The sequence below is a fragment of the Ambystoma mexicanum genome, chromosome 1p, assembly GCF_040938575.1.
Source record: "Ambystoma mexicanum isolate Mex_15411 chromosome 1p, UKY_AmexF1_1, whole genome shotgun sequence".
In the NCBI taxonomy this organism is placed as follows: Eukaryota; Metazoa; Chordata; class Amphibia; order Caudata; family Ambystomatidae; genus Ambystoma; species Ambystoma mexicanum.
In genome coordinates, this window is record NC_090921.1 from 1,201,039,096 (window position 1) to 1,201,062,738 (window position 23,643).

Below are 23,643 nucleotides of genomic sequence, written 5' to 3' on the forward strand. Positions count from 1 at the left end.
TATCATGCTTTACTGTCCTTATCCCTGGTTCATGTTTCTAGCTCCCTTGCATCATCTGGTCATATATCCACATCCTCTCACCCATTGTTACGGACACTGGTCCTCTGCCCTGTAAATCAATGTTAAAAACTTTGTAAGCATTTTTGTTGCAAAAATGCATTGCTTTCCCTGTAATTTCCATCACAAATTAATAATATTTTTTTTAAAAGCAAACAAAATGGTTAAAAGCCTCACGCAAGGATTTTACCCTTTTCTTGTACGTCACTCCCAGCTCATCATGGGCTCCATTGTGATTAGCTTTTAAAGGGGTTTAAGTAAAAAGAGGCATGCTCCGAAATGTTTTCAAAAGAAGTTCTGCAACTGTGAGAATTATGAAATGTAGATGATATTAACAGTATAAATGTGTGGAACATGGGTCCCTCTCACTTCGACCTCCTTTTGGGATATTGTTCATAGGAACATTTGTGAAATAATATTGTGAAGAGCCTCACAAGTAATCACCTCTTGTCTTGATTAAGAGTGTGCTGTATCTGTGATTTACCTTGTTAGAAACACGTATTTACAGAATAAAATTTTTTTTTTCCATCTGTCCGAACACTGAATGTACATTTTGAAAATGTTTATCTGTGGCTATATAAAGTGAGAACCTAAATGTACTTGATCTTGTTTTGTTTATGGGCAGCACAACATACTACTTACTCATAAAGAAGGTATGTGTTATTTATGAGGAAGGATTTTTAGGACTGCTCCTTGTTGAATATTCTTTTTTAACTTATGTAAATGAGGGACTTTTGATTAACTTGCTTGTATGTTCAGTCCACTAAATACAAAAGCTTTGACTAAACATCTTGCCTGTCATTCTGTGCAACAGCACCCAATTTGCAAAATTGAGCTTCATAAATAGGTATTGATTTTCGGCAAATATATAATAGATTCATTAACAAATAAGAATGTATTTACACTAAAATAAAATCCCACAATCTACCCTGTTCAAATCATCATATCACCAGGGTTCTTCAGTTGATGCACAGTGATACTTACCAATTCAAATAGGTGCGTTGTCTATTTGTGGATTGTTTCCACAAATGCCAAAAAAGTAATAATTCCCTCATTGCTAATCATGGCTACATTCACAGAATTACTTCAAAACACTCATGCTTTCTGATGTGGCTCAATACTCAATGTTATGCAATATAAAAATGTACTAAAATATGAGAAATTAATGCTTAATCATTGTGGACTGTTTCAGCGATGTCGGGGGGGAAAGGAATTCCACTAGGTGTGGGAGTTAAGCATCTTTCCTACTGAGACATGGAGTGCACTCAGCGATTCTGCCTTCTAATTCCCTGGTACCTTGCATGTTCATTCTCACAGGTAAGTGCTTGTCCTCAATAGGGGTGACGTCCTCACCTGAGTCTTCTTCAGGTGAGAGTTCAATTTCCTCGTCAGACTACGCAGAGGCGGTCGTCTTCCTGGTTGTTTTTCGTTCTTTGCAGAGGAATGGCTGACCCCGGGAGGTAGCCACTATGCCCACTGCGATAACAGCTGAGACAAGACACCCTCCCCCTGGAAGCAGCTGGTAACTAAGAGAAAAAGCTTGCGACTAAAAAAAAAACTTCTGTCCTGAATTGTAGGCTTTACAGATCCAAGGATGACAAAGTGGATGTCTGTTGGGTAATTCAGTAAGGTCTTCACTTTAGCAGGAGGACACTCGGAAGCGTAGAGAAAGAAAAAAAGGGAGATATAGCGGAGGAGGTACTCAGGAGAAAGGTAGCCGGAAAGGCAAAGGAAACAGCGAACCAGGAAATCGCAGGGGAGACCAGAATGACTAGCGGGAGAGCTGTGGGAAAGAAATGCTGAGGAGAGGGCTGAGAAGAGAGAGAGCGAGTGAGAGTGAAATAGGAAAACTAGCGTGGTTACCAAAAGAAAACAAACAAAGCTCTATGGTTGCAACACAGGGCGGAGTGGGAGAGGCATGCATAAATGCGAATGAGAAGAATCAACTCCGGAAGACTATAACGCTGAAGCGCGTTCGGATTTAACATGTTGGAACAGTAATGGAGGAGCTTCCACCTAGTCCATAGCCTGCAGGCGCGCCGCCCGATGTCCGTATGCCCCCTTCTGTGCCCTGAGGTTCCAGGTTTTCCCGGATGCATCCGATGGAAATGTTTGATAAAGCAGGGAGCGTTAATAAAAGAGACTGGCTCCCAGGTGTTTTCAGAAAGTAGGTACCCTTCCCATTGCCAAACAACAGAAGTAACAAGGGATACCAGGAATATCTAAGTACTATGATCTGGCCTGGATAGAACCCAAATATTTATATTGACATCAAAGGTCATAGTACTGGTGTTTTTATGTGGTGAGTTCAGGCATAGTCTACCCATCTACATAGTCACAATATCATCGCGACTCAAAAACACTTGCAAAAAATCGTGTCTTTCACTAACCATATAATGAGATGAAAAGCATTCAATTCAACCCAATAGACACTCTCTCATAATTCAACATTTTTATTGACATGATGAAAAAACATTATAAAAGACTGATCTCGTTATTATAAAAAAACAATCACAAATGTCAGTATCAATACATTCATCAGCCAATCCATCAAGTTAATAATTCGACTGGTGAGATACATCATTCCCATCTAAAACCACAACAAACCACACGCCAACCATACTTCATTCATACTCAAACAATTCATCAATTCATTCAATTATAACATCTAATTCATCAATATAAAACAATCATACTAAAATACAACAATACAACTTTGTGTCCATTACAAATATGAACCATAAGTTTGTCACAGCTGAGCCACCGTTAATTGTACGGTCTATTATGGCAAAAAAAGGCTCAGACTCTTATTTATCAAAGCTGTTTACAAATAACAATACACTCCCCGACCCTTTCCATTGCACCAAGTATTGGAGGTTTCCTTTTCAATACCTTGAGTCCCATATCCTAAAGGCTTCATATTCCTATGTATCCTGGGGGGGGGGTGAGTTCTGGAAGGCCTTCAACTTGCGATTGTATGGATCTTGAGAACAATTGCGTAAAAGGGAGGAGTGAAAAACCTGGTGTAACCTGTGTAAAGAGGGTGGCAACTTTAGCCTAAAGGCCACCAAGTTGATCTTGGTAAGTATCTCGAATGGACTGATGTACCTTGGAGAGAATTTGGAAGGGTGAACCCATCTGGGTAGGTATTTGTTGGAGAGCCATACCAGTGTTCCCAAGTCCCATTCTGGAACCTTTCTTCTTTGTAAGTCAGCGTGTATCTTGTATGCATGTCTAGCCTTCTTTAGGTTCTCCAATGCATCTTTTTGGGCTTGAGAGATGTCTTTAAGGAGGGCATCAATAGATGGAACAGCAGAAGTGGGAAATGCCGAGCTAGGGAGGAATAGAGGATAGAGACCGTAGGTACAATAAAACAGGCTCATGCCAATGGCAGTATATACTGTGTTGTTATACACAAATTCCACTGTCGGAAGTAACTCCACCCAGTTGTCGGTGGGTGTTTATGAAACATCTGAGATACTGTTCCCTTGTGCAGTTGAGTCTTTCAGTCTGCTCATTAAACTGGATGGTATCCAGATGAGAGTGGTCTGTCAATCCCCAATAAATTGCACAATGTTTCCCAGAATTTTGAAGTGAATTGAGAGCCCCGGTCCGAGGTGACCGATCCAGGCAAACCATTCAGCCGGAAGATCTCTCTTAAAAAATACATGGCAGTTTCCGAAGCAGTAGGTAAACCATGGAGAGGAACAAAATGAGCCATCTTACTGTAGGTATGTACTGTTACCATTATGGCAGAACAACCCCTTGAAATAGGCAAATCGACCACAAAATTGGTGGAAATATGGCTCCAGGCTCTGTTGAGAGTCAGCCTTTGTTCCAGTAGTTCAACATGTCTGCCAGTGGTGTGCTTACATTGGGCACACGTGGGACAAGAGCGGACAAAGGTCTTGATGTCCCTGTACAAAGTAGGCCACCAGAATGATAGTTTGATGAGGTCCAGGATGGCGTCAACCCCCTTGTGGCCAGCAGTCTTCCCTTCATGGCACCAGGAGAGGACCTTTCTTTGCAAAGAGGTTTTGGGTACTGCTAATTGATCCTGATGAAAGAGGAGGTCCTTGGTCTTCTGATAAGCAGGATCCAGATGATCATATGGGAACTCGGCAGCAGCTTTCTTGACTTCTTGCAGAAAGGCCGAAACTACACCTAGAAAACAATTCCTTCGGAAGAGGGGTTCTAACTCTTGGCTTTTAGAGGAAGGGAAGATCCATTTTAGGGACAGGCCATTCGCTAGTAGGTTGTCAGAACATGGTATGTAAGTTATCGTGAAATAATATTGGGCAAAAAAAGGCCCATCTGGTTAGGCAGGCATTGGCACAGTCCATCTGTTGGAGTACCTTAAGGTTCCTGTGGTCGGTCCTGATCTCGAAGGGGTGAGTAGATCCTTTTAACAGGTGTCACCATTTCATGGCCATATGTTCTTTCTTTGTAACTGAGTAGTTAAGCTCAGACGGATTGGGGGTCTTGTATAAGTATGCTATGGTATGTTCGAGGACACCATAGTGTTGTTTTTGGACAGCCCCTGTTGCTCCCGCAGGGTCGTCGATCTCGATAATGAAGGGAAGTGACTGATCTGGTTGTTTAAGTACTGGTGCAGAACAAAACAAGTCCTTGAGAAACCAGAATGCATCATCAGCCTCCTGGTTCCAAAACAAAGGTATTGTTTTCTTGAGCATGTTAGTGATGGGTAAGACAACCTGTGAGAAGTTGGGAATAAATTTGTGATAAAAATGTGCTCACCCCAAAAACCTCTGAATGTCCTTCACATTGGTAGGAGTCGGCCATTGCTGCACAGCCACTATCTTGCATTGTTCCATCTCGATGCCTTTGTCGGATAATAAGAACCCCAAGTAAGGGTCCAAAGACACCTCAACCAGTCATGTCTCCGGTTTTATGAACAGGTGGTTCTTCTGCAGTCTATCAAGGACCTCCAACACATGGTCACTTTGTGATTCCACTGTTTTAGAAAAAAACAAGATATCACCAAGGTATATTATGACCTCCAATCAAAAGGGCCGAAAACATGCGATCCATGAAACGCTGAAAAATGGCGGGGGTGTTCACTAGTCCGAAGGACATCACCTGATACTCAAAGTGGCCGTAAGGTGTTCTGAAGGTGGTCTTCCATTTGTCACCCTGTTTGATCCGTAACAAATGAAAGGGCCCCCAGAGGTCAAGTTTGGAGAAAATTGTCGACCCTTTCAAAATATCCCTTATGAGGTGCATGGGATACCTGTCTAATGGTCACTCGGTTGAGACAGCGATAGTCAATGCATGGTCAGAACTCCTTGGTGTCCTTCTTGGGGATAAAAACTGAAGAAGCCCCGGCCAGGGACTTAGAGGGTTTGATGAGTCCATTTTGGAGGTTATCCTCCAAATATTCCTTTAGGGCTTGTTTTTCAGGAATAGTGAGTGAAAATATGCGTCCAAAAGGCACTAAAGCATCCTGCTTGAGGTCTATGGTGCAGTCTTTAGGACGATGTGGGGGTAGAGCTTTGGGGATCAGATCGAGAACGACCTCTTTAAAGTGGCTTAAACAGCCCAGGAACACAATGGACTCCTACGACAGTGGACTCTACCTTCCCGCATTCTGCCAAAGTAGCCTGAGACTTGGGTAGATGGAAGCAATGGGAGGAACAGTAATCGGACTGAAAGTGTATCGTATTCTTCCTCCAATCGATGTAGGGATTATGCAGCCTCAACCAGGGAATCCCCAACATAACCGGGGATGAGATCAAAACAGATAGTCTCCTGATGTTCAAAGATGGCGAAAGTCATGGGCACAGAAGTATGATTAATGGGACCTGAAATCAGAGGTCTTCCGTTGACACCTTCTACCGCTTAATTCTTCCTTCTTTCTTGATGGGAAATTCCCTCTTTCTGGGCCCAAACGTCATCGAGGAAATTGCCCGCCGTCCCACTATCAATGAGTGCCAGTACTTCAATCTTCTTGTGGGGAAGAAGGAGGCAGAGGCGGACCACCAGTACTCAGGAGTCCAGGTCTTTTTGCCCAGTGTGAGTTGTTGACAGGGACCTGTTCTTGAATCCCCGGTCCTGGGTTCCTCCTATGACTGGGGTCTTTCGTTTCCCGTTCTCCTAGGTTCTTCTGGACAATATCCAAGCAAGTGGCTATCAACCCCGCAATACATGGGCATTCCATGTTCGCGCGTCTGTCCCCTCTCAGCAGAGGACAACGGACCTCGGGCTGTGCCAATTTGCATGGGTTCTTCTCTTGGGGTATTACCGGAGGACTGATGAGGTAGAACTGGGGGAGGATTGGAATGGGGTTTGTTCGGGAGCTTCTTACGCTCTGCCCTTCTTTCCTTGAGGCGATAGTCAATCTGAAGAGTGAATGAAATCAAGTCGTAAAAGGTAGCCGGGCGTGCGATTCTAGCTAACTCTTCGTTTAGATCTTCCTGCAATCCTCTCCTAAAAAATTACATACTGGGTCCCCTCCAGCCAACCAGCCTCCGCAGCTATGCGTTTGAACTTGCTTATATATTTCATAAAGTCAGTTGATCCATGGGGAATATCCAACCGAGACTCACAGGCGGAATACGCTACTTATGACCTTTCAAAGGTCCTCCGTAAGAGGGCTAAGAAAGCCTGAAAATCCTGTAGTGCTGGGTTTGCCGAAGTTACCAGGGGTGTGACCCAAGCCAGGGCATTACCCACCATATTGGAGACCATAAAGCCCACTCGAGCCTGGGAAGTAGCGTAAGTGTTGGTTCGGAAGGTGAAATGGACAATACAAGCATCGATTAACTCCTTAAACCTTTTAGGCAAGCCATCATACTTGCCTGTAGCAAGTCCCATGGGTGGAAGGTCTGATGCACGGTTGTCTCTTGTAGTAACAAGTTGTTTTAATACTGCATTCTCTGCCTTAACAGCTTGGACTTCCAGAGAGAGCCCTTGTGCTGCTGCTATAAGCTCCTGGACCTGTTCAGCAGTAGCCATGGCTGTTGATGTCCTTTGGCGTTGCAAACGGTCCTCAATAGGGTCTTCTTCAGATGAGAGTTCAATTTCTTCGTCAGACTGCGCAGAGGAGGTATTCCTCTTGGTCATTTTTTGTTCTTTGCAGAGGAATGGCCGACACCGGGAGGTAGCCACTATGCCCACTGCGATAACAGCTGATGCAAGAGACCCGCCCCCCGTAAGCAGCCTGTAACAAAGGGAAAAATCCTGCGGCTAAAAAAAAACTTCTGTCCTGAAGTGTAGGCTTTACAGATCCAAGGATGACAAAGTGGATGTCCGGTGGGTAATGCAGTAAGGTCTTCACTTTAGCAGGTGAACACTCAGAAGCGGAGAGAGAGAAAAAGGGGGTGGGGGGGTACAACAGAGGAGGTACCCAGGTGAAAGGTAGCCGGAAAGGCAAAGGAAACAGGGGAACATCACAGGGAGACCAGAGGGGGTGGGATGGGCTGTGGGAGCAGAGGGAGTAAACACATGTTGGTGCATGCTTACCTGCTGTCTGAGCAGGGGGTCGGCCCCTGGGTCCTCCCAGTCCAAACAGGAATTGCCCTTTTCTTCGTCTGCCCTTCACTCCGTACGCCCGGGCGAGAGACGCCCTTGATCTAATAATTAAGAGCAGGAAGGAAGAGGCAGGGCTAAGAAGGTGGGTGGTGCTTAGGCCAGGTGACCTAGATCCACTTGCACCTGCTCCCCATCTGCAAAGGAAAAGAGGCTGGGGGGCTCCTTAAGTAGGGAAAAAGAGTGGCAAGCAGGAAGGCACCAGGTAGGCAGGGCTTGCTAAGTGGTGAAAAAACAGCGGCACGCAAGAAGGCACCAGGTGGGCGGGGCTTGCTAAGTGGAGAATAAGAGCGGCAAGCAGGAAGGCACCAGGTGGGCGGGGCTTGCTAAGTGGTGAAAAAGAGCAGCAAGCAGGAAGGCACCAGTTGGGCGGGGCTTGCTAAGTGGTGAAAAAGAGTGGCAAGCAGGAAGGCACCATGTGGGCAGGGCTTGCGAAGTGGTGAAAAAGAGCAGCAGGCAGGAAGGCACCAGGTGGGCGGGGCTTAGGCCAGGTGACCTAGATCCACTTGCACCTGCTCCCCATCTGCTATGTGATCACTGCGAAGAAAAAAAAATGGAATACAAAAATGGCGACTGTTTTTTCTCTTTTTTCCGCTGCATATTTTAACACAATTATATGCAGGTGGTGGGGAAGAATCCCCCGCAGACCCCCCATACTCCACTCAAATTATTTATTTGAATGCGCAGTAAACATTTCAGTCTTTTCTGATTCAGTATTTTGGCCCGCGGAATGATGGGGTGATACTGCCAAAGGTCATGCCTTGTGCCCAGATTTGATATATATGATCAAGATTTCCAGAACATCAGTCTTGCACTTCAGTTGCCTCTCATGTCACTCTGATGCAAATCAAGATTTTATATAAAAGAGTGCATTTTTTTTCCTCCCTAACTCTAAAATGATCTGGTAAACCGTAACTTGCACCTCTGTTTCATACTCTTGACATATTCCCTTCAATGCAACACACTTCAAATTGTTGTTTACTACATGAACTTTATAAATTGATTATACATTGCAAGCATCCCAGTCTTTGGGTGGCCTGCCCCCAGAATAGCGAGGCGATCTGGATATTTGAAAAAATAGTGTGTATTGCTCGCCCTCCCTACTGTATCAGTTTGAAAAGTGATTTGACCAGTACCTCTGTCATGCTTCTGTGACAGGGCTGCTGTCAAGGCCCTGTAGGGAACGGAGCGGGTAGACCAACTTACCCCATTATGGTGCCTGAGTGCAGGATCCCCTCACAGCTTCTCCACCCTGACGATCCTCCGGGAGTTGAAGCCATCTCCAAATTGTGGCTGGGCCTGCCAGGGTCCTGCCGCCAATGCTTCAGGTAAGAAAATTACCTAAAGCATTGGAGGTGGGGCCCTGGCAGGCCAATGCCGCAGTCCGGAGATAGCTTCGGCCCATGGAGGAATGACGGGGCGGAGGCACTGCAGAATAAAGGAAGACACACTAGGAGGCGGCGTGGGAGCCTCTCCACCTGATAAGACTGCTGTGGAGGCTGTGGTGGAAGTCGGAGCAGGGAGGTTAAGTGGGACGCTGCGGGCACAGCATTGGCTTGCGTCTCGCCGTGGGGTGCAGCGAGTGCAACAACACCGGACACTGCTGGGAGAAGAGGAGCGCAACTCCGGCTGAAAGAGTCAACTGGATCCCACGTAGGCACACAAAACCACTAACCCAACAGGGAATATATTTTGAAGGAATGCCTCCGCAAAGGCCATAGAAAACCAACTTGTCCACCAGGGATTACCCTTCTATTTCAAGACCCACATGAAGGTCTGGGTAAATAAAGACAACAGTTCCTTGCGGACTGCCCAGACTCCATGTTAAAAATCACAACAGGCCTACACAGAAGGGGGCAGGGCTTCCAAGCCCTTATGAGCCTTGAACGCTTCCTAAGCCCTTCCCCACTCACACCTCAAATCGAGAGGGGTAAGTCTATTGGATAAGGTAAGTGGCCAAACCTGGGAGGGGTGGGGTATTTAAGGAGGTGTGTGGGAATGGTTGAGTGTGGGTTAGTTGGGTGAGGACTGGTGGTGGTGAAGGAGGTGTATAAAAGACCAGAGGAGGCAAGAGAGATTGGAGTGCAGAGGCTAGGGTTAAGAGGGTGCGTGTGGAGTGTTTTGTGTGTGAGAGCAGAAAGTGTGAGGAGTAGCAGACTGTTAGTGATTGTATTGACCGAGGTAGTAGTAGTTGGGAGTGAAGATAGTGGTAGTGGGCGTAATGGAATCGCTAGTGAAGGTGAGGGAGTATGTATTACTAGTGGTAGTGGGGGTAAACGATAATATTGGAAGTGTAGTAGGCAGTAGATAGGTTTGGTGAGTAGGATAAGCAGTAGAGGGTGATGGCTAGGATTAGGTACAGAGTAGAAATAGTAAGAGAGACAGAATAGTAAGAGCAACAGTAAGTGGGATAATGGGAGTAACTATCACCATAGAAGGACACTAAGATTACAACTGCTGAATATCGAGAGGGGTGGAGGTAGAGTCGGAGGGAGGAAAGAGGAGAAGATAACAGCGATGGTAGAAGGAATTGGCAACAGTAAGGAGTGAAAATGTTGAGGAGCCAGATCAAAGTGTGGAAGTGGAAAAGGCAGAGTGAGAGATTGATGGGACAGTGGCACAGTGGGAGGAGATCATTTTAGGAACCCAGTGTAGTTAAGGGTCAGGTAAGAATGTGTGTGGCAGGGGAGTGAGTGACACCGGACCAAAGAATGCACAATCCCGAACGCCCTAGGATACTAATCAGTCTACGAGAGGGAGAGTTTGAAGACCCCTAAGGAGTCAGGTAAATGCCTTAGGGAAGCCACACTTGGTCTTAAAAAGAACTAGAGACAGTAGGGGTCACCTGGTGCTAGCTTCTAACCTCCCATTACGGACACCTGGGTTAGGGAGGGACAGAGGGAGAGGTGGAGAGAGAGGGACGCCCTAGAAGCAAATTCCACAAGAATCCCTTTCCCCTGAGACCTAACTGAGAATCGTTGGCCCAGGGTGATTGTGAAGTCCCAATAAAGACCCTTGGACTTATTATCCGAGGAGGCATGGTTCTTTGAGGCGGGCCGCCCTGTCACACTTCTTACATCTTCCTTCATAATCAATACATTTTAAATTGCTGTTTTCTATATGTACTTAAATACATGGTTCCTAAATGAAGATCGCTATCGTCAGTGTTAACAAGCCCATTAAGATCGAGATATTTATAGTTAAATCATGTGAAATGATTGAACAATTAAAAAACCTAATAAAACACATTGGCGCCAGTTGCACATCAGTGGAGCACTAGTTTTATGAACCACAGAAACACATTAAGCATCGCTCGTCATTCTCACATCCCAAAGTACCACATTTTTCTGATTGCAGCCCATGAAACTTCGTATGGGATTGAAGGAATCAATCTCTGCATTGTTTAAATGTATTTAACATGTATTTGGCAGGGAAGAAGAGCACCTCTGTTTTGTAAGACTGTAATATCGGAGGGTGTGAAACCATCCAATATGTAATGGCAGTCACAGTTGGATATGTTGATAGAGATCAGAGAGAATTGGGGAAAAGAGAAGAGAAGTTGAGTATTGTCTGTGAAGAGTGGGTACGAGAACCCAAAGGAGGAGATTAGTGCCCCAAGAGCAGAGGTGTACCGTGTAAAGAGGAGAGAACCCAAGACAGAGCCTTGTTTAACACCAACAGTTAAAGGAGTGAGTTGATTCAATCCAGGCAAGGGGCTGATAGCGAATTCCCAGAAGAGAGCGAACATTAAGGGGATCAGCGTGATCGACGGTGTCAAAAGCAGTAGATAGGTGTAGGAGAATTAGGATAGGTTGGAGTACTTGGCAAAGGCAATGAAGTTGGAGACATTCAAGGGAGCAGTTTGCATGGATTGGCAGGAGCAGAAACCTGTTTTCAGGGGGTCTTGAAGGTGGAGGATGTCTAAGAAATTGGTAAAACAGTTGAGCAGAACCCATTTCAGCACTTTCGAGTAGTGTGGAGGGAGATACACAGAACGTTCTCTGGCTGGTTGTGTCAGTCCCTTGCTTTATTAGGAGAGAGATGACCGTGGCTGATTTGAAAATGCAGGGAAACCAAGCAGAGGCATAGGATCGGTTGAAGAGTACAGTGACGTGAGAGGCCCCAACGAGTGTCAAAGATCATTGCTCAGCATTATTACACATATCATGACAAAACCCCCAAACTTAAAAGAACTTAAAGCAAAGTTATGGTTAACATATTGTAATTAAACATTGACATTCTTTGAAATAACTGAAGATGTAGGGATGTTATGGTTGTAGAACAAAACTTTAAAAACCCCTGACGTTTGCCAGCAATGGATCCTCAAGTGACCACAGCTCAACCACTGCCATGTTATGTTAGTCGGGTATTAAACCAACTAACACCATCCAGCTGGCTTCCAGGCATTGAGAAGACAACTGCATCCCAATACATAAATTCGAAATAATCGTCATTTGTAAGGAGAGAGGTGGGGTTTTTATTGTTTTAAAAATAGAAATGATTTTTCGGCAGATCTAAGGTCAAACTTTAAGCAGATATAGAGAGGGAATGGTCACTGTATTGTTTCTTTCTAGTTTTTTGCACAACAAGAAGAAACATTGATTCAAACGTCAGATGTCTGCGTAGTATGTATTTTTGAAATTAATTTAGATTTTAGGAAGACAGGAGCAATAATATACCATACTCTTTAATGCACATACCTTTAAACTCTACCAGGCTGCCTATTAGGAGCCAATACAGAGCTCTCCAGGCTGGACTGGCATGGTCATATTTTCAAAGTCTCATTTAAAAACATGCTGCAGAATTCCGCAGTAGCTGAAGACACTTGGTCAAGAAAATCAGCGCACTAGTGACCTAGATGTAAATGGAAATGAACAAGAAGCAAAAACGTTGTTTCAAAAGATGTAGAGTAAAGAGACCCTCGCTGATCACACCACTCTCCTGGGTTCCATTGATAACTTGGAGTCAAGGAGGACACCCAAGTTTCTTACTCCAGAAAGTTTGGAGCAGGTGCGTAGTTGTAGCGGCCAAGACATGCCAAGTCATACACTAGAAAGGCCGCCTTTAATCAAAACGTCTGTCTGATGTTTCATTTTGAGGCTATTGGTTTGCATCCAATTATGAATTCTGTGAAAGGGGAAAAATGGAGAATAGATTATCAGAGTGTTTGTATTCTGAGACAATGAAGATTCCCCCTGCTAATAGCGGAGGGAGCTCTTGATTCTATTAAAGACAAGGAGGCTAGCATTAAGCTTCATCTTCTTTTATTTTCACTCTCCAGCAGTTTCAACAAATATAAACTTTGTAAACTTTTCATTTTCAAATTTTAATTTTTTTTTTTTTAAAGAAACTTCAAGTCCTATCATTCCTGTAGTCCCATAGTCTCTGGCCATGTGACCTAGTCCTTCCTGTTCCTCTGTCCTTCTGTCATGATGCCCGCTCCCGGGGAGCCGGTTCAAGCCCTGCGTCCCCGAAAGTGGACATCCAGTCCCCAAGGAAGGACCCAGCAACCCCATATAGGGGCCCTTTGGACAGTGTCCTGGCGCCTATGGCGCCAGGCTCATAAAAGACATCAGTCCTGGCGCCATAGGCACCAGGCTCATTATGGAAGTGCTTGGGTGCACTTACCTGATGCAGACCATGCTGCAGGATCCCGGCCTCCTTGAGGCCTGAAAGGAACTACTTTACCTGTGGGACTAATTTACCATCCGGGCGTGGTCGGGGAAGGATACATACCTGGTTGGAGGAAGGATACATACCTGGAACTTCTTCCAAGGCTATTTAAACCCCACCCGAACAGCCACACGTGCTTCGCGTTGTTCTGCATCTAGCAGCTGGACGCTCACCGTGTCTGCTCCTGCATCCTGACTTCTGCCTGCCAGCATCCTGGATCACCTGCAAAGGAAGAGAAGAAGAGAACAGAAGAAGGAAAAGTCCTTACCTGCTAAATCCGCATCCCAGAGACATCTCGCCGACAATCCTGAAAAGGAAGACTTTTATTTGAAAGCTCATCGCGTCGATCACTGCAGCGCCGCATTCCACTCACCTTTACAGGGCGCCTCCATGTTCAGCAGCGATCATCCGGATTCGCAGTCACGCCCCAGCGCCTAGGGAGAAAAAGACCAGAACAAAAGGCGAGAGAGAGAAGGGAATAAGGAAAACTAAATCTCCATGTTAAGACTTACCTGTTGATTCATTCCCTCTTCATTTCGGGTCCGCGCCGCATCCTGGCATTTCCGGACCCCGGCCCCTAAGGGGAAAAAGAGACATCAGCGTTAATGAGCGAATGAAAAGACATTACCAAAAAACGCTCATTAAAGACTTACCTGATTTCTACAAGGATTTCACCTCTCATCTCGGGTCGGTGCCTGTTCCCCGGCATTCCTTCCCCCGGCCCCTATGGGGAAAAAGACACTAGCATTAGTACATTAATGCATGGACACAAGGGGAATCTCTTATCAAAAAACTTACCTGGAAGCCAAGCAAGTTTGGTTCTCACCAATCCGAAAATCCAGTGAAGTAACTGGATACCAACGCGCCCCTGCATCAGAAGCAGGATGGAGAGCTCGTCCTTCCAGACCCTAAGAAGGATACTTCAGCGAGCCAGACAAACCAGATTTGGGGGCCCGGTCCAGTCCGTCTTCCGAACCCTGCGCATCACCTTAGAAGAGGTCACAGCAGCGCGAACCAGGCCAGCGCCTCCGTGGGAGTCAGGTGAGCGTTACACATTCCTCTTCTTTGACTGCTCAAACTGCAATCCTTCTCTAACTGTGTAACCAACTGGTCAACTTGCTCTGAAGTTCCTGCTTTGTGCCGGATCGGTCTCTCACATTCGAACTTGCGAGCTCTCTCCAGGCAACCTGATCTGATTAGGGCTTTCAGCTGTTCTTTTGCTCATCCCCTAATGCCAGGAAGAAACAAATATATGTTTGGCGGGGAATACACACCCTATTCTGGAAGGAATAGTCATATTAATTATCAACAATGCATCACTTCATTTACTTCATCATTGCATCAACTTGTGTATTCGGAAGGGAATTTAATGCTCGCCTCCTTGTCGTTAATAGAATCAAGAGCTCGCTGCGCTATTAGCAGTAGCAGGGGGAATCTTCATTCTATGTCAAGACGGAGGCGAGCATTAAGCTTGTTCAATGCTTCGTACCACTGTATCTGCTATTGTGTTGATTGGTCTAAAATAGAACATCCTAAACATTGTATCGCTAGCCCAATCTGCTGCTTTCATGATGTCTTGCAACGCTGCGCCTTGCCCTAATGCTTTTGAGGCCATCGCACCTCTGACTAAGTGCGCACCGAATTTGGACATGTCAATGCCTGCAAGGTTCATGATGTCTCTGACCCATCTTGCTATAGTGGCTGTTGCTACTCCTCTATGCGGTTTCCTGCGCGCTATTAATAGTTGGGTTGTTCCTGCCAGCCTCACTTCTGCCGTTCTGCTCTGGTACTCTTTAATACATGTTGCTACGCACCATTTAGGGTGGTCTTGCATGTATGGGTAAGTGATTGTGGAAGAATCTGTTTTTGTCCTTCTGGCTATGTTGAACGTCACTCCTTCCGGCCCGTAAGTCTTTTGATTGATCTCTAATGCTTTTACGTCTACTACTCTCCTGCATGATACCATGCACAGGAGCATAGCTAGCTTTCCGGACAACTGTCCCAGGGACAGATATCTGTTGTTGGGCCAATCTGCTAGAAGTCTTAGCACTGTGGATACGTCCCATAGAGTGTTGTATCTTGGTTGTGGGGGTTTCCTAAATCTTAACCCTTTCAAGAGTCTTATCACAGCTATATTTTCTCCTACTGGTATTCCTTCTATCGGCAGGTGTCCTGCTGAGATTGCGGACCTATATACTCCTAAAGTCCTGTAAGCTTTACCGTCTTGTAGCAGTTCAGCTACAAAATGTATTATTTCGACTAGAGGGGCAGAAACGGGATGAATATTTCTCCTTCTGCACCATGTCGACCACCTATTACACGCTGCGTCGTAGCTCCTTCTGGTAGAGGGTGCCCAGGACTCGGCGATGAGGCTCGCAGCTTGCGCCGAAATTCCCTGGAGATTCCAGCGTCTCCTGCTATCCTGCATGCCATCAGCGGCAGTATCCCCTTCACTCTCAGAGGGTGCTATGACACAGCTGGGTCCGTGAGCAGGCTCACTCCTTGAGGTAATAATCTCGGGTAGTCTATTAACAGTTCCATGAGCGTCAGAAACCATACTTGCGATTTCCATATCGGAGCCACTACTATGAGGCTCGCCGCTCTAGTACCCTGCTCATCATTATAAATGGCGGGAAAGCGTAGAGTATCTGCTCTCCCCAATCCTGCAGGAAAGCATCCGCCCCTGCTGCTCCTGGGTCTAATCTCCAGCTGAAGAATCTTTCTTTCTTTGCGTTCAGTCTGGACGCAAACAGATCTGTGTGAATTGGTCCCCACAGTTCTTCCAGCTGTCGGAATATGCCCCGCTCCAGCATCCAATTGCTGGAGTCTGAGAGGTATCTGGAGTTCCAGTCCGCTATCACATTCAGCGATCCTGGAAGGTACTCGGCTACCACTGAAATCCCCGATTCCAGGCAGGTGTGCCAAAAATCCTTGGCTATCTCCGCCAGCAATCTGGATCTCGTCCCTCCTAAATGATTTATGTACTTGACTGCTGAAATGTTGTCCATTTTCAGCAAAATACAGGAATTCACTTTTCCTTTCGTAAAAGCCTTGATTGCAAAAGATCCGGCTAACAGTTCCAGACAGTTAATGTGCAGCTGGAGTTCTTCTGCGCTCCACCTCCCTCCTGTCTGGAGATCTCCGCATCGGGCTCCACAGCCTGCTCGGCTGGCATCTGACTCTATTATCAGATCTGGACGGTCGCCGAAAATGGCTCTTCCCTTCCATGCTTCCATGTTCGCTAACCAGCACTGTAGCTCTGTCCTGGAATCCTGGTCGATGTGAACTAAGTGGTGATAATGCAGGCCCTGTTGTAGGTGTCTTATTTTCAGCCTTTGCAGAGCTCGATAATGAAGCGGACCTGGAAAAATAGCTTGTATCGAGGCTGCTAACAAGCCTACCACTTGTGCTATAGTGCGGAGGGATATAACTGTTTTGTTGAGGCATGTTCTCAATTCTCTTTTTATGTCTCTTATCTTCCTGCTTGGAACCTCTAGAGTTGCTGTCCTGGTATCTAAGATGAACCCTAGGAATTCTAATCTCCTGGTTGGTTTCATCTCCGATTTCTGCTGGTTCACTAGGAATCCCAGAGACGTCAGGAGCTTCACCACCCAGTCGGCTTGATAAAGGAGTGTCTCCTTGCAGCTGGACATCTGTAGGATATCGTCCAGATATATAATCATACGTATCCCTTTCTCCCTGATCGCTGCTGCTACTGGTTTCATGATCTTCGTGAATGCCCATGGCGCTGATGCCAGCCCAAAAGGCATCGTGGCAAATTGCCATAATTGCCCATCCCAGTCGAATGCCAGGAAGGGGCGGAACACCTTGGGTACTGGTATCGTCAGGTATGCATCTTTCAAATCCATCCCCACTAGACATTCGTCTTGCCTGAGTGTATCCCTGAGCTGATGGGTCCCTTCCATCTTGAAATGGATTTAGACTACCCATCTGTTCATGTTCTTTAGATTTATTACAGGCCTTACTTTGTCCTTTCGATGGACTAAGAACATGTTGCTCACAAATTTCGGGAATGTTTCGAATTGCTCTATCGCTCGCTTCTCTGCTAGCTTTTGTAATTCTACGTGTAATAGCTTTTTCTCTATTTGTGTCGCGGCTAGAGGATGGGGTGTTTGACCTTGAATGGGGGTCCCTATGAACTCTATGTGCATGCCTTTCACTGTCTGTAGAACCCAGGCGCCGTTAGAAAGCGAGCGCCAGTTTTCCCAGAATATCGCTGTTCTTCCCCCAACCGGTGGGTATGCAAAAACTCTCACCTATGTGGAAGTTGTGTCCTCTTCCCTGTCCTCTGCCTCTCCTCCCTCTCGGGAAGCGACCTCTTGGTGGGAAGAATGATTCTGGTTGTCTGTTCTCCCAGTAGTTGTTTCTATTTCCCTGAGGCCTTCTGAACGCTTGAGAGCGACCGGTCACTCGGCCTCTGAACCGACCGGTCCCGCCAAAAACTCTCTCGGGGAAGATCTTCTTCATTGACGCTTGCGCCTTTTCTAGGGAGGTATATGTTCCCTCAAACCTCCTAGTTTCTTTGCCAAATGTGTCGCCGAACAAGAGTCCTTGTGCTGCCTCGCCTGCTTCATAAGACGACAGATCTCCTAACTTCTTGTCAATTTTTAGCAGGAGGCCTCTTCTGCGCTCCGATGAAATCGCGCAATTCGCGTTGCCTAATAGGCATACGGCCCTCTGCGCCTAGTTTGCTAGGACTCCTGGGTCCACCTCCTCTCCAGTGTCCTTAGCCCGTTCTGCTAGGTCCATAATTTTCGCTAGTGGACCAGCTATGTCCAGGACTTTTTCCTGGCAGCTTTTCCAGGAACGGTCTATCCCTTTCCTGGGGTCTCTGTTCGACTTAGAGACGAAGGAGAGCATCTTCGGGTCGAGTTCCGGGGCTTCCACCACCTTGCCCGGCAAGTCTGGTCTTGGACACTCGGCTCTCATCCTCTGCCTTACTTCCTTCTCTAATGCTTTACGTAGCCTCTGCGTCATGTATTTCGCTACCCTTGGTGAGGGCACCCATTCCGATGATCTGGGATTTCTTATCTCTTCAGGCTGGAACATATCAGAGGTTTCGTCCTCTTCTAGGTTGTTCAGCTTTCTGAGCCTTTTCTTCGGAGGAGGCTGGCTTTCCTCGTCCTCTTCATTGTCTGCTTCCTCCTGTGAGGAGTTCGGGGATTCTTGTGTTTCCTCTTCGGGGAAACCTTCCTCTATGTTGCCCATATTATCGTCCCCTGGGTAGGGGGTCTCGAGGCTCGGCACCTGCGATTGTTTCATGAACGCTTCCCTTAGTTTGCTGAAAGCGTCAGAAGCCTCTGGGGCCTTTGACCCTGCCCCTTCAATCTGGCCCGGGGGGTCAGAAGAGTCTTTGCTCTTCCGGGCCTTGTTACACCCCTTTGGGCCCTTTGCTGAGACCCTAGTGGATGTGCTTTCTTCGGTGCTTAAGTCTTTCTAGCTCAAGAATAGCTCGATGGTCTGGAGTCTCTCCTATAGGGGTTAACTCCCTGAGCCACTGCCTCTGTCAGGGAATCCCCCAGCACTTCTTTAAAACTATAGGCCAGTTCTTCATGAGAGACTGCCTCCTGTTCTTCCTCACTCCATTCAAAATGAGACATTTTAGTGCTGTCAGGTGCCTTAAACACCTTAGAAATGTGTAGTGGCACGTCCACTGATCCACTCTGTGAGGCTGCACCTTATCTGCACCCAGTATGTGTTGTGCAGTATCTTTCTTGGGACTCTTACACTGTCCCTCGTGTAAAATTACACTTAGTAATGCTTTATCAAGCTTAATGAAAAGAATTATGATAAGAGCTGGAGCTTATCTCTGCTCCGTAGTGAAGCGATCGTTCGTCTGCTTCAAATCCTTTTCCCCACGGAGCTTTCCATGTTAGGCCCCGCCTACTCAAGGGTGGGGGCTCCTCTTATGCGAGCGTTTTGCTCTGTAAGTCCATAGAGGGGTTCCCTCTACACGCGAGCCGTGCTCGCTCACTGTCTCCGCCCTTACAAGGGTGGGGGTTGGAGCTCATATGTTACGCGGCTGAACGAAAGAGTTCCCGCTTGCGCTCTTCGCTCCCAACGGTGGGGGCTACTTCAGATAATACGCGAGCGGGAAGGAAAACACAGGGTTTCCGCGCTCGCGCTTAGCCCCGCCTCCCCAAGGGTGGGGGCTTACCCGCTCCTAGCGCGAACACAGCGCTGCGGGCCCTACGAATTTCGTGAGGGAATCTGCAGGCCCCTGAGGTGCCGGGTAGTGCGGCACGGGGCCGCTGATTCCTCACCTTTAAGTATTCAATTATAACATATAAATGTAACGCTGCGCCGCGCGCACACTTCTGGGATATATTAGTATTGTACAGGTATTAATAGCTATGTCAAATCACTAAACGAATGCCACATATCACGGAGCATATATGAAGTGGTTACTTATCTCTGGAGAGCAGGAAAAGAAGAGGAAGGACAGAGGAACAGGAAGGACTAGGTCACATGGCCAGAGACTATGGGACTACAGGAATGATGGGACTTGAAGTTTCTTTTAAAAAAAAAAGTTACATTTGGAAATGAAGTTTACAAAGTTTATATTTGTTGAAACTGCTGGAGAGTGAAAATAAAAGAAGATGAAGCTTAATGCTCGCCTCCGTCTTGACATAGAATTAAATATCCAACTAATTACAGCAATGGCCAAACATAAATATTAATGAAGCGTGAGGATGCACAGCCTTGGGAGCCCCATACACTAAGTTCCATGTAATTAAAAGGAAGGGAGACAGCTTGACTTTGGGCCTCATCAGAAGTTGGGCGGTATCCTGGTGGTAAATCGGCTGGAATACTGCCCAACACAATTACCGTTACTGCCACTTGGTCCGGTGGTATTACTGCTGGATCACAAGTGGCAGTGGTGGTACAAGTCCCCATTTATTTTTTTAGTCCATAGGACCAATGGGGCATTTTCGGTGCAATTACCACAGCAGCAAATGCGCCGTGTTAATTGCACTGAACATGGGCAGAAAGCCAGCACATTCACCTCCAACTCGGAGCTGGAGTTGAATCCTCTGACTTTCCCCCAAACCTGTGATTGGGCTGTGCAGTAATGTGGCGGTAACGCTATTACTGCTGCATTTTTACCACACCGCCCAACTTCTGATGAGGGCCTTTGGACAGAAAGAAGGCTGACCATATCACGACAGTGCTTTCACATTCAATATCAGCCAGTCTGGCAAGTAGCAGTTTGTGATGCAGAATCAAAGGAGGTGGACAGATCCGGGAGCACCAGCACAGTTTGTCATCCTGGTCAGCCCTCCATCTTAGATAGCCAAGAGTGAATGCTCTAACTGACTGTACTATGCAGAGCTTTGAGTACCACCTAAATAGCATTCAGGATAGTAAGGTTCAGTTAGGTCTGCAGCTGCTGAGTTACCCCTCTATCCCAACATTTAGCCACATAAGGAAGATTCAACTGGGTGTGTTGACAGCTATTTCAGAAGAGGAGTAACTACTGCCTGATTCAAGCAGTAAGCTACTGACCCCCAGGAGAGAGACTCATTTAGCAATTTCAAAATAGGTTATGCTAAGATATGATTAGAGGTGTAATGTTTTAAATATTTTTGGAGGGCATGGATCTTTAGGGGAGGTGGCGGGTTTGCTTTAACCCACCAGCTTGACGCAGTGACTGGTACAAATGTTGTACGGGATGATTGAGCGAGCTTCCTATTCCAAATATAGTTGGGATGGATACAGCTCCATTTAAAGACTTAGTTTGAAAATTGATGTCACGATGAATCTGCTGAATCTTCTCATGGAAACATTTAGCAATATCCTGGCACAGCTTTTGTGATGGGACAATTACATTTGTTAAGCTGAAGGGTCTGTTAGGTTGTGGAGTGTGCTCAGATCCATGAAATGCTGTGGTGCTTCGCTGGATCTCGTGGTGAAATAACACCTTTCCAAGGTGGCTCAAGTCAAGGATGTGTTTTGGACCCTCTGCTTTTCTGCCTTTATATTAATGGCCTATATAATTATTTATGGAAATCTTCCTCTGATTTTCCTAGGCTGGGCAATAGGCATTTGCCTTTACTTGCCTATGCAGATGATATGTTTCTATTAACTCGCACACCAGATCCTTACAACATCTTGTTGATGATTATTCCCGTTTTATGGATCCTCTGGGGCTGAATGCCCAGAAGTCGGGCTTTATGGTCTGTTGCAGGGGGAAACGTTCCCAAAGGTTTTCAGCTATTTTTTGTAAGGGGAGCTAATCCCAAGAGTGGATTCTTTTGATTAGCTGTGGGTGAGATTTTCTGCAAACCGTTGGGTGGAGGTACATGTTGAGAAGCAATCTCTAAGATTCAACCAGGCCATTTGTAGCTAGAGCTTTGGGATCATTTAATATAAAGCCGGTAGAGCGTGTGCTCAAGGTTTATCATGGCAAAGCCTCTTCTTTGGCGAGATATGAGGTGTGAGGTTTTGCTAAAATGGAACCTATCCTGGTGGCTGAGAATGTTTTTTTCAAGAGCAACCTGGGGCTGCCTGGGTCTACTGCTAATTTTGCATTTCATCAAGAATTGGGCTGTTGGTTTCTGGGTGATCTGGCTGAATCTTTGCCGGCCAGTCATTGGCTCCGAATTTGGGGGAATACCAAGGCTACTCTGACCCAGGAATTAATTAGTTTCTTGGTGTTTATAGATTCCTATTTTAAAATCCCCTGGCTCAGGTATGTGAAAGCCTTGCTGGCTGATGCAGGCGTGGGTTATTGTTTTTCTACATCAGCTCTATTCTCTCCCAAGGTTATAACATTTCTGAAAGCAAGTGTACTCCAATTTCAGTCTTTAGAGATCATGAATCCAACTAACAGGAAACACTTGATTGTCACTTCTCCCAGCCTCCAGAAATATCCGTCCCAGCACTTTCTTGTCTCAAGGCCCCGTTTCAATTGTATACATCTGAGAGCTGTGTTAACAATCTGGTCCCAGGGGAATATGGATCAGTCATGTGTTTTCTGTGGAGTGCCTAAGGAAGATCTGACACTTTTTTTGCCCTGTTTTTTCAGCGATCATAGAGTGCACACTGAATTGCCTGTAGGGCTATAAAACAAACTGCTAGGTGGTCAGACCAAATTAAAGGTTTTTTGGGTAGGAAAGTAAATGAATCGCCTATGCAGAATGCGGAACATGTCCAGCACTGTACCTGAGTATTAATTTGCAGGCACAAATTGCCAGCCAGACATTGAACAAGAAACGTTTGGCAACATCCTAGCAAAGATTGGCAGTGAGAGTTTTATATTGCTTAATTAACTCGGCCACTGTGCCACTGAATCGATCCCTAGTCCTGCAAAGTCTACATCGTGTTCAGGGGCTTTGTAGGTCAGTAAAATAGTAGGTTATGGAGGACGAAAGTCGGCAAGCACATCAGTTCCAGGGATAGATCTACAATTGAGAGATTTAGTTACGATTTGCGGGTCTGACAACAGGGCAAGGCCACCATCGCATTTTTGAAGTGTGTGGATTGTGATCATTTGTCTCATGACCTCTTCCACTACGTCATAGATGACATGTTGGTATCCGGTTTTCTGACAGGACACGAATAAAAAGAACTGAGAAATAAAGTGTAGTACCCCAGAATGCTTATGTTTAGTTTTATTTTTGATTGAGGTTCCAAAACAAAAACAGTGGCCTCATGTCTGCAAACATTATTTGCAAGAGGCTATTTTCGGTGCAAATGAGTGCAACATATGACACTATGAGCACTACTTGGAACTGGCAACATTATGATTGATGTGAGCAGCAACTGCAACATGTTCTTGTATTGTGAGGTTTGCTCTACAACTTTAATGCCCCTTTGATATTTTGTCAATGCTATATACACATAATCGCTCGCTCTGTTTTGCAGACATGAACACACAAAAACACAGGCACCTTGTGATCATTTCCTCAATCTTATCCCTTTGAGCTCTAGGAATGAAACTGAGGAAGTGCATGATGTTTCTGCAGCGATCACTTTCATAATAATGTGAGCAAGAGCCCGAGACTCGCCAATGGACCAGTTGCCACTATTACTTTTGGACATATAGCTTAAGGCATAACACTTGTATCCAATTTTAAATAATTTTAGCTGCCATATTTCTGACATATACTTGTGCTTTTTCACCTGTAAACTATTGTTGATTAGGAACACTTTCAAAAGTGTATCTCTGAAATATGTCCAAAAAGGGCAGAAGTTTGTTGAATTCCAAAGTTTTTCATGTAAAAGAAAAAATAATATATGAGCAGTAATTCCGAGTAATGCATGCTCAGAACTTCCGTTACGGTTTTTGGAGTTATCCCAAACCTTCACATGGTTTCTATTGCCTGAGCTGGTATGATAGCT

General features: G+C 45.9%; 1 protein-coding gene across 2 annotated transcripts in view; it reads left to right on the plus strand.

Moving 5' to 3' along the window:
* Positions 1-23,643, plus strand: part of LOC138451714 (uncharacterized) — a 220,565-nt gene that overhangs the window by 74,225 nt on the left and 122,697 nt on the right. The gene's annotated exons all lie outside the window — the stretch shown is intronic.